This window comes from Penaeus monodon, chromosome 21 (genome assembly GCF_015228065.2).
Source record: "Penaeus monodon isolate SGIC_2016 chromosome 21, NSTDA_Pmon_1, whole genome shotgun sequence".
Lineage (NCBI taxonomy): Eukaryota > Metazoa > Arthropoda > Malacostraca > Decapoda > Penaeidae > Penaeus > Penaeus monodon.
The window spans coordinates 17730151-17730659 of record NC_051406.1 but is presented as its reverse complement, the minus strand read 5'-3'; positions in this window follow the sequence as shown (position 1 = coordinate 17730659).

Sequence of the window (509 nt, the reverse complement as noted above, 5' to 3'; positions counted from 1 at the left end):
GATGTGTTTGCGTGCTTGCTTCACTAACGACGGCTTTGTACTTCTATCTCTGTATACAGGCGCTTAAATGGTCGTATTCCGTGCGCGTGTCTTGTCCCGAGCGTGTGGTTATGTGCGAGAGTATGTGCCTGCCGTCTGTCAGTGTGTGTTTAAGGACGAGCACTGCCGGTACTAATTAATTGGGAGAGAGATTACACTGCACGACCGGCTCCAGGACGATAATTGTTATTGGATGCCTAGTGATCGCGCTCGGCGTATATTAAAGCTTGAGCAATTTGATGAATGTGGGGGAGTTGATTGGCTGGACTTTGCCCAAGTACACCTGCTCACCTAGAGGCCGGGAGGAGGGGGGGTCTCCATCCTCTCCATCCTCTTCCCCTCTTCTCCTCTTCCCCTCTTCTCTTACCTTATGTCACACATGATGATGCACTGTTGCTAAGAGCGAAGGTAGGCAGCTTGTTTTAACGAAGGGGAGGAAGAGAGGTGTAATGACAGCTGGAAGAATGGTC